Source organism: Physeter macrocephalus, chromosome 8, assembly GCF_002837175.3.
Source record: "Physeter macrocephalus isolate SW-GA chromosome 8, ASM283717v5, whole genome shotgun sequence".
NCBI classification, from domain to species: Eukaryota; Metazoa; Chordata; class Mammalia; order Artiodactyla; family Physeteridae; genus Physeter; species Physeter macrocephalus.
Genome location: NC_041221.1, coordinates 96,472,135 through 96,482,586, shown reverse-complemented (window position 1 = coordinate 96,482,586; position 10,452 = coordinate 96,472,135). Strand labels below are relative to the sequence as shown.

At 39.1% G+C, this 10,452-nt stretch overlaps 1 long non-coding RNA gene across 1 annotated transcript in view; it reads right to left on the bottom strand.

The window, feature by feature from the left end:
- LOC112064960 (uncharacterized) overlaps positions 1-9,963 on the bottom strand; it is a 120,004-nt gene extending 110,041 nt beyond the window's left edge. Inside the window, exon 1 of the long non-coding RNA XR_002891756.2 lies at positions 9,746-9,963. This is a non-coding gene — a long non-coding RNA (uncharacterized lncRNA). The remainder of the gene's footprint in view (positions 1-9,745) is intronic.
- Positions 9,964-10,452: the final 489 nt, after the last annotated feature.

Below are 10,452 nucleotides of genomic sequence, written 5' to 3'. Positions count from 1 at the left end.
GAAAGAGAAATTAAGGACACACTCCCATTTACCACTGCAACAAAAAGAATAAAATACCTAGGAATAAACCTACCTAGGGAGACAAAAGACCTGTATGCAGAAAACTCTAAGACACTGATGACAGAAATTAAAGATGATACCAACAGATGGAGAGATATTCCATGTTCTTGGATTGGAAGAATCTATCTTGTGAAAATGACTATACTACCCAAAGCAATCTACAGATTCAATGCAATCCCTATCCAATCACCAATGGCATTTTTTATGGAACTAGAACAAAAAACCTTAAAATTTGTATGGAGACACAAAAGACCCCGAATAGCCAAAGCAATCTTGAGTGGAAAAAAACGGAGCTGGAGGTATCTTTCAAAAAGACACATGCACCCCAATGTTCACTGCAGCACTATTTACAACAGTCACGTCATGGAAGCAACCTAAATGCCCATCAACAGATGAATGGATTAAGAACATGTGGTGCATATATACAATGGAATATTAGTCAGCCATAAAAAGGAACAAAATCGGGTCATTTGTTGAGACGTGGATGGATCTAGAGACTGTCATACAGAGTGAAGTAAGTCAGAAAGAGAAAAACAAATATCGTATATTAACGCATATGTGTGGAACCTAGAAAAATGGTACAGATGAACCAATTTGCAGGGCAGAAATTGAGACACAGATGTAGAGAAGAAACGTATGGACACCAAGGGGGTAAAGCCCCTGGGGGATGGGTTGTGGGGTCTGATGAATCGGGCGATTGGGATTGACATTATACACTGATGTGTATAAAATTGATGACAAATAAGAACCTGCTGTATAAAAAAATAAATAAAATTAAATTTAAAAATGTAAAAAATAAGAAAGTACTCAACTGAAAGTTCCAGAAATATAGATACACACACATATTTATAGTATTTAAGTCAGTAAGATAACTAATAATAAACACTTTAACATATTTCTAATTATTGATGTTAAAATTTAAGTTCCAGAAATATAGATACACACACATATTTATAGTATTTAAGTCAGTAAGATAACTAATAATAAACACTTTAACATATTTCTAAATTATTATTGATGTTAAAATTTTTAAAGATTAAATCAAAGTCAAAAATGATGAAAGGTTCAGATGAGTAAGCTAATGTCTCAGTACAAGGTAAATTAGAAATGTTGCTATGTAAAGGACATTTTAAAGGCTAATAAACTACTATCAGCATTACAATATCCAAAAATAAAAAATACCTCATCAAAATTAAGTTTTAGATGCCAGCTATATAAACGCTAGAAATACATAATCCACCATTAGAAAGCAATTCAATGGGCAAGAACTGTTGAAATGTTAACCATATATTTGTCTTACACATTCTTCATCAGAGGTATGAAAAATGGTGGTAGAGATCCCAATGTCATATTACTTGGTATAGCTAAATATCAAGAGGAGAGGAAAATATTGATTTATGGCTCCTTGCCTAATTAAATTGTGTTTTATGACACATTTATGTGCCATTGTATATGTCTAGATATAAGGTTACCCTTAATATAAAGTGATTTCCTATTTTTTCAAGGGCAAGTCCAATTAAAAAGGTTTTATTCCAAAATAAATGGAACAAATGGAATCCCCATACACCTATTAATATTAAATGAATTAATTTAGATATATACTTAAATTACATATAAGAGTACATAGTAATCTAGAAATATTGCTTTGTTCCACTTAAGAGTTTGATGAAACAATCTTATTCAAACTCTTCACATGCATCTTCAACATCTGCTTCTTCACTATTACCAGGGCCATTCACACCACAATATTTCAAAATAGGTAGCTGAGAAATGGATAGACAAGTCACCTTTATCAAGGCTATAAAGAATTTTGTTGATAAGGATTATGAAAATATTTGCAAAGAGGATTTCTATTAAGAAAGCTGTAATTCTGACCCACTCCAGAGAGGGTGTGGGTGATAATCCTCACTTTACCCCAAGCCTAAAGAGAGGGACTTGACCAAAAAAACCTGGAAAACTTCTCATGTATTTCCTGCAGCTGGGGGACAAAGTCATCTATTGAATGACTTGCTCCTGAGAAAACTAAAGCAGATTATGACAGCAGAACAGACAGGGCCGCATCTGGGAAGTAATTGCACACCCCTCCAATGGCTGACCAAAATGTGTGAATCCTAAACAAAATATGGAATTCATGGTAGGTATGTTGGTCTGGAATCATTCAAACCAAGATCCTATCCAAAAGGAACACCTGGCTCCCTACTGCGTTCTGTCTATAGGGTCACTTGAAGAAAGCTAGAGGAAAGGAAGAGGAGAAAAGAACTGGCCTCTCCCTGTATGCTTCCTATTTCTGTCAGCATCTCCCAGCAATGATATTTTACCCTCAGCAGAAACAGTTGATCCTAAAGCAGCAGTGGATTGCAGCTTCACTCCCAAAACCACCTTCATTGTGTCCCTCAGATATGCCAGTACCAGATGGGCAGTGGCCCTCACCAGAGTTCTCAGTCCAGCATCCATATTCCTAAAGTGCCAGCAATGACCCCACCTCAGAGGTCTGAGTCCCAGCTCAAGACCCCTCCTCTAAACCTCTAAGACTTTAAAATACCAACGTCTTCCCTTTTGTACCCCCAACTTAAAGGAGTTATCTATTCTCTAATACTTGGTTAATGATTCTTTACATAAAATTTTCCTTTAGGGCTTCCCTGGTGGTGCAGTGGTTGAGAATATGCCTGCCAATGCAGGGGACACGGGTTCGAGCCCTGGTCTGGGAAGATCCCACATGCTGTGGAGCAGCTAGGCCCATGCGCCACAACCACTGAGCCTGCGCGTCTGGAGCCTGTGCTCCACAACAAGAGAGGCCGCGACAGTCAAGAGGCCCACGCACCGCGATGAAGAGTGGCCCCCCGCTCGCCACAACTAGAGAAAGCCCTAGCACAGAAACGAAGATCCAACACACCCAAAAATAAATAAATTAATTAATTAATTTTAAAAAATTTTTCCTTTAAAATAATTGATATGGTTCCTGTTTCCTGACTAAACTCTGACTGATTCATAAGTTTCACTGTCTTCAATAAAACCTAATGCACAGCCCATGAATATGACATTATAGAATGACATTATCCTGAAGCTCATGTTCAGCAAGTGGTGACAACAAAGAGACCCACCTGGCATGATACAGGTGTCCATAAAGGCTTTACACTCAGTCACTTGCTGTAAATGGGCAACATTCTTTAACCCCTTTGAGCGCCACCCAACCAAACTCTGGAAACACAGGATGACCTCAATACAACCCTCTCCTTTTGTTTTTTACGAAGACCTCTCCAGCCAACCTTTTGACTTAAGACTCTTAGGAGTGAGACAGTTGCCAGGCACTATATCTTCTAAATTTTCAGTACCAAATGTGGGTCTCTTCAAGGCCCCATCGCTTTACTTGAGGTAGAGGCCAGCACCACTCTCCTCTCTCTGGGAAAGGTGGGAGAGGAAACATCATTAAACACTGACATCTCTGTCACAAGAAATACTCAATACAGGCCTCCATCTTTCAGCCTTTTAATATCTAGGAAGGTGATATGTTAAGGACAGCAGAAATGAGTTTTGAAAACCCCCTTTTCCAACTATGCATAGATGGACTAGTGCTTAAATTTAGAATGTAGATACTTAGCATTTATGAGCCTTGGCCCCTAGAGCCTCGGCCCCTAGAGCCTCCTTTGAAACTCCAAGTCATCGGAAAATTTTTCACTTAAAATCCTATCTGTATTAGTTACAGTATAGATTAATCTTCTATAACAAAAGACCCCAAAATACAGCAGCTCAAATAAGGTCGAGGTTTATTGCTCTCTCATGTTAAGAGAGCAATAAACTTCTACCTTACGGAAGAATAAACTTTTACCTCATGAGAAGACAGCTTGCTCCATGGGGTCACCTAGGACCAGGGCCCTTCCATTTTGTTTTTCGGACATCCCCTTAGAGTATTGCCCTCACCTACACAGTTGAAGCTGGCTCACTACTGTGATGGTTGAAGTACAGCCTTCAGGAGAACTGAATGCAATAGATGGATCTACATACTCAATATTTTAAAGGCAAGACTCAGAAATTACGTTTATAATTTCTACTCACATGCCATAGGAAAAAAATTACACATGTAATCACACCTAACTCTAACTAGGCTCAGAAATATAATCTCTAACTCAGGGGCCATGTACCCAGCTGGAAGTCAGCAGCTTCTATTGCTAAAAGGAAAAGACATTGGCGATAATTAGCAGATTCTGTTAATAATCACTTCTAAATAATTTCAAAATTAAAAATTAATATTGAAAAGGAAATTACTGAACAATTTAACATGAAATGCTACATTCAGAATATTCTTTTAAAAATAAAAAGTTTTCCTTAAAAATTTAGTCTTAAAATATCTTTAAAAAAAAATCTTGGGGCTTCCCTGGTGGCGCAGTGGTTGCGCGTCCGCCTGCCGATGCAGGGGAACCGGGTTCGCGCCCCGGTCTGGGAGGATCCCACATGCCGCGGAGCGGCTGGGCCCTGAGCCCGCGCGTCCGGAGCCTGTGCTCCGCAACGGGAGAGGCCGCAGCAGAGGGAGGCCCGCATACCACAAAAAAAAAAAAAAAAAAATCTTAAACCTGCATAAATTATAATCTATCTTGACATTTAAGAAACTAATGTTGAGATCATTGAGATCTACTTTCAGTGATCTACAGAAATAGTGAAAACAACAACAGAAAAGATCCTTAGATGAGCTAGGACCCTCAGTTCAATTCCTTCAAACTCTGAAATATTTCATCAGAGCCAATAAAATTAAAACAATAAAAATAGCATAGTTTTCATTTCACCTCATTTTTTTTTCTACCTACCCTGACTTAAACAGGTAGGAAAATGCCTAGAGCAGGAGCTATGAGGAAAAACTCAAGAGAAGCATTCTGTTCATTCACAAACTAAATAATCAATTCCTCCAGTGACTGTAAATAGGCCATGTATTAAGTATTAGAAGACACCACCTCTAATATTTTTGGACATAGTGAAAGTTCTAAAAATTACCAGCCAACAGGTTATTTTTGGCTAAACTATACTGTGTGAGCTTTATTCCATATAGGCTTAACATATGTTAAGATGTGTGTAGAAAAACAAATCAGTTCAACATGAACTAATATTCAGGCAGCAACCACAGATCAGTTAAAGCCAACTTGTGACTTCCTTGGCGAGAAATCCCTAGTAGGTTAATAAATGCATTGGTAGTATCAGAGAATTCGTGACTAGGATTACCATAGTCACTTTTTAAAAAGCTAATTCCAAAGTTTCCAGATGTCCTCTGACTATAGATGGCAGTTTAACAAAGTTAAAAATTCCAAGATAACTAAACAATCTTATACTTGGGAGACGTGTTTGAAAAGGGACACCTACAGTAATAAAAGTAGAACCATTTGAACATGTCTCAAGACCAGTGGTTTTCCCAAAACTACGATGAAAGAACCCAGTATATGAACTGCCCTGTTCAGGCTGGACTTTGAGAAAGCACGTTGAGGTATTTATAAATTTACTTATGGGAGAGAATTTGCAGTATTTGGGGGTCTGGCACAGTTACTGCCTTTCATTAGCTTAACTAGAACTCATTTTCACAATTGGGATCTTAGAGAATGTGTATTTTGGGACAATCAAATTTTAAATAGAAGATAAAAGTTTTAGATATATAATAGCTTAAAGACAAAATATTTTTCAAAGTTTTTTCATAGATTATTCTTTATAATAAAGTTTCAACTGATAAATACAAATGACTAAATACATTTTCATGTATGTCAGTTTATGTCAACAGACATTTTTAGGTACTCTTCAGCTAATTAAAACAACCATTCCACTTTTGAACACCTCATTTTTAATATTCTATATTTATTTGACCATTTCCTACTGAAAGTTGAGTATCACAATTTACATAAAGTCTGCTTTCATGAGAACTCCTTGTGAGCAAATAATGTTTTCATGTTAAAGACTAGCATATTAAGCCACGTTAAAAGAGGAATGGTAAGAATTTTTAACCAAGTTTGGAAGTTCGGCAGTAGCTTAGACTAAAAAATGCTGTTCTAACAGAGGGCCAGTTAAATACCCCATAGTCTGAAGAATATTTTTAAAGCTCAGATTCATTATTCAAAGAAAAAGTAATAAAACTATGTAAAATTTAATGTGTGGAAACGTTTAAAATTCCATCATTTGAAAGAGTAACTTGGAATAATATTCCAAGTGTTCTAATTTGGAACCAAGACAATTACACTATTTTAGGTAAACCAAAAGGCTTTATTTAATAAAAATCTCTATTAGGATAATGGGATTATTTTTAACTCTTGTAAACAAAAAAAACAACAAAAAAAGAACAGGACTAAAGCAAGGACATTCATTAATTCAAGTAAGGCAATGAAATAGAAGATCAAAAATCTGAAACATTTACTCTCTGTATCAAAGTACATTAAAAAAAAAAACCATAAAGATTCTTAATTGAGTACTACCCTGTGGAGGTCTAAGAGGCAGACAAACAGAATCTTAAATCTCAAAAACATCTCAGAGATTGCGCCAGTTATTAAGCTATTGTCTTTTAGAAGTCCAAACCCAGACTTCTACATTATACTTTCTGACGCCAGGGCTGGGACCTTGTAAACCACATTTCTGTTTTGCCAGCTGCCTCCATGTTGGATTCTGCTGAAAAGGAATCCTAGAAGGAGAAAGAATCAACTTGTTCCTTCAGTCCGCATCTCATTTGCTTCCTCCAGGCTTCTTCAGTACGCCATTCTTGTTAGCATTGTCCCAACACTTTTTCAGCCCAGCAGCAAAACCCTTCCATAACATGTGAATGTAGTTTGCAGTTTGTGCAACATCTGCCAAACCAATCCTTATCTTGTCCTCCTGGTAATTGTGGTGTCTTACTATTCTCCTTTCCCCTTTTCAGTTTTCTATTTAGCTTTATGCCAAATTCATAATTCCTAATATTAAATTCTCTTTTTAAATAACTTATACAGGTTCTGTCCTCTGACTAAACCTGGTGTGACTGATCACCTGTCCAGTAGTTCCAAAGGGGAATGGCGCTATCAAAGTCATCAATATGAAAAAAATATTATTTTTATAAAACAAATCTTAACCAAATATTCTTGGTTCCTAGGCATACACAGAAGAGAGTGATTCTCAACCAGAGCAGAATAGAGATTATGGGGCTGAGATGGGGACTTACATTAACCAAAAGTTTAGAAACACCAAGTCAAGTCCAACCCTTTCATAATATAAAGGAACCTATGAATTTACCCTCTATAGAAAAAAAAAAAAACTGCAGATATGGTTAAGAATCTGGGTGGGCCCTAAATGTAATCACATGTATTTTTGCAAGATACAGACAGAGGGAGACACACACAGAAGTGGAGAAGTCTACGTGACTACAGAGGCAGAGACTGGAGTGATGCAACCACAAGGTAAGAAATGCCAGCAGTCACCAAATGCTGGTAGAAACTGGAAGAGGCAAGAAACAGATTCTCCCTCAGACACTCTGGTTGCAGTATGGTCCAGAAACTTTTGTAAAAGAATGAATTTTGATTGTTTTAAGAAACCAAGTTTGCAGTAATTTGTTAAGCAGCCCTAGGAAACTAATATAAGGATATTAAACAAAAGCTTTATGGAATGCACGGCATTTTAAGAATGGCAGGTAGGATTTACATATACAGTGACTATAAAGAGAAAAAAAGAAAAGGGGAAGGGAAAGTGAGCATTAGAGATGAAGAGAAAAGGCAGTGAGACAGAAAATCAAGGGAGTTGTACAAGGTAAAAACAAAGTAGTTCAATTAAGCAAGTGTATATGCTACTTGGAAGTAATGATACATTATTGAATATTTTAAATGCCAGCCTAAGAAGTCTGAACTTTAAGAAGTTTGAACTTTAATTTCTGGAGAGTCAAGATATCTGCAGCTTGTGAGGACAAGCCCCGTATGTGGAAGGGAGAGGGGTAGAAGACAGAGTCTGGGAGGAAGAAATAATGATGTGATAAATCCTTTGCATACCTCTGTTATACTATTCTCTAACTTTTTACTCATATCCTTCCACCACAAGGATTAAGGGTTGGGATTGAGCTTCCCCAAGATCGAGAAAAAATTCTGACATATATGTTTGATAAACTGTAAATGAGTGGATGAAGAATATTGTGCATTTTTGTTTGTCATTACTAAGCATGGTATGGTAGAGTAGAGCAGAATACTGAACAGTACTTGAATCACTTTTACTTTTCAAAGGTTTGATTAAGATGTTTTATATATATATATTAATATTGAAAGTATAAAATATTTGGGCTCAGTGTGATTATCCCCAGGGAATATGCCAGAACCAGGACAGCAATTCTAGCCAAATCCAATCAATTAGTGGTGGTTGCCTGGAGCAGAGTTAAGAAGTAAGATAAGGTTTGTGCCACAATAGGTTAACAACGTCTGCTCAAGTGTTAGATTATGAATAGACCCCAAATGACTTGTGTTTCTCCCATCCCATTCTTGCTCCATAAGTTAGTCATTTGGTTTCCTTAAAAACTTTTCATTTTTTAAAATAAATTTATTTATTTTATTCATTTATTTTTGGCTGCAATGGATCCTCGTTGCTGTGCGCGGGTTTTCTCTAGTTGCAGTGAGTGGGGATTACTCTTCGATGTGGTGCACAGGCTTCTCATTGCAGTGGCTTCTCTTGTTGCAGAGTATGGGCTCTAGGCACGCGGGCTTCAGTAGTTGTGACACACGGGCTCAGTAGTTGTGGCACACGGGCTCTAGAAAGCAGGCTCAGTAGTTGTGGCACACCAGCTTAGCTGCTCCACAGCATGCGGGATCTTCCCGGACCAGGGGTCGAACCCATGTCCCCTGCATTGGCAGGCTGATTCTTAACCACTGCACCACCAGGGAAATCCCAAAACTTTTCATTTTTATGTCTTATATGAATTACAGAAAAAGAAATTCCATTTCAATGAAGATTTCCATTAGTTGAGCTTGGTTAATCAAAGATTTATTGAATTCAAGTAAAAAAGAAGGCAAAGGTTGTGCCGAGGGAATAGAGGGTCGCTCTGCTTTCTTTATTCTCTATTTCAGAATATTAACTATCCTGGCTGAAAAGATAGGGCAGATTCAACTGCCTGCCTTAGAATTCCAGTGCATGTTTTATTGAAGGGCTAGTTCTGTGTTTGGACAGAGCAACATACCCAGTGGGGCCTGGAGAAGAGGAAAATCAGCACACGCGTCAGTGAAAAACCGGAGGCGGGGGAAGGATAGGAACCCTTTGTAAAGACTGATTTCCAAAGTTTACACTAAAAGTTTTGAGGCTAGGGCTTCCCTGGTGGCGCAGTGGTTAAGAGTCCGCCTGCCGATGCAGGGGACACGGGTTCGTGCCCCGTTCCGGGAGGATCCCACGTGCCGCGGAGCGGCTGGACCCGTGAGCCGTGGCCGCTGGGCCTGCGCGTCCGGAGCCTGTGCTCTGCAACGGGAGAGGCCACAGCAGTGAGAGGCCTGTGTAACGCAAAAAAAAAAAAAAGTTTTGAGGCTAGACCTAGGGAGAGGCTGAACAGCAGTGGCCCACAAACCCCTGCGAGCAAATGCAGCACCCTCACCTCACGTGAGTAGCGAACCAAAATAACTGCCTTTTAAAGGTTTAAAATATAGTTCATGAAACGAGATATAAACGAAAATATTATCATACAAGTTTTGTTATACTTGTTGTAAGGAAAGTATAGTAGAGTACGCACCCTCTTTGTCGGGGTGCAAGCTGTTTACGGTCCCGCTCCGGCTACATTTTTGTTGACGTAGGTTGGAGTCCCAGGGCGGGTGTCGGCAGTTCTCCTAAAGCCCTTAAATCGGGTCCTCAATTGACAACCCACGTAGGTCTGCTCTGAAACGTCAAAACGCGCACTTTTTCTGGAAAAGCGCGGGAGAGACGCCGGCTACAGCCCCGCCCTCACACGTCACTCCAGGCCCCACCCCCCCAGCAGGCGCAGGCGCACTCCGGTGTCTCGGGGACCAACTTAAACCAAGTACTGAGCAGATGCCAGAGTTTTCTTTAACCACGTCGGCCCCTGTCCTGAGCATGCGCAATTAGACAGGGGCCTGCTAGTGTGGTTACTCTTTTTATTTCTAACCTCCTGGATTGTCCGGCGTCCGGCTCAAGTTCATTTTCTCCATCTCTTAGTGGAAATCACTTCGCCTAAAGTAGGAATTGCTGTTAAGCGTGCTCCTCCCATTAAACTACCACTCTGCTCTTAGAGGCGGGTCGCATCCTTTAGGCAGCCGGTCCTGACAGATATGAAAGATAAATGGCGTATGATAGAGAGCACTTAGAGTCCGCCGACTAAGCCACATAACAAAATCACTTTATAAAAAAATACTCTTCTTTTTTCCGCACTATATGCTTCATAAGACTCAGAAGACGTTTTATTGCCCCCAAGTCAGTGAGTAC